At 44.7% G+C, this 579-nt stretch overlaps 1 pseudogene; it reads left to right on the top strand.

Moving 5' to 3' along the window:
• Positions 1-321, top strand: part of LOC107578073 (actin-like) — a 4,417-nt pseudogene extending 4,096 nt beyond the window's left edge.
• The last annotated feature ends 258 nt before the right edge of the window (positions 322-579 follow it).

Genomic DNA, 579 nt, shown 5'->3' with positions numbered 1-579 from the left:
GGCAGCATCGTCGCGATTTATTAATAAACGTGTATTAAAAACGTCCCAAGAACGTAAGAAATGCTCTTTAGAGAGATCGGATGTAACATCGGCTTATGTATTATGTAAAGAATATAAATAAATAATGTGTGCACTGGGCTGTATAACCTACTCTAAGAACAGGAATAGCAATACACTCCTCCGTGCACAGTAACTGATTGCAATACTAAAATCATCGCTATGCACACTATGCACTACTAAGAACAGATGGTGAGTGAGTCGTGAAGTATGCGAACGTGCATGGACAAGACTGACACATTATTATGTTCACTGCGTAGGTGATTATTTCAGCAGGGCCAAATGTCTTCCAATAACAGCATCATGTCCAAGAACATCCGGACGGAGTACATGAAGAAGTTCAGAGATCCCAAGTGGCAGACGTTCTCGAAATGTTACGAGGACTCTGTGAAATACAGACTGACGCGGAGGCTGATGGAGCAGACACACAGACCGTTATTTGGGGACGGATGGGACAGCGGGTCCGACTCGAGCGGAAGGTCCAGTCCCAAACTGCAAGACGGGAACGTCTCGAATGCCAAA

Source organism: Sinocyclocheilus grahami, unplaced genomic scaffold (genome assembly GCF_001515645.1).
Source record: "Sinocyclocheilus grahami isolate Dianchi unplaced genomic scaffold, SAMN03320097.WGS_v1.1 scaffold8681.1, whole genome shotgun sequence".
Lineage (NCBI taxonomy): Eukaryota > Metazoa > Chordata > Actinopteri > Cypriniformes > Cyprinidae > Sinocyclocheilus > Sinocyclocheilus grahami.
Note: the sequence above shows the minus strand (reverse complement) of the source record. Positions and strands in the feature narration are given on the sequence as shown.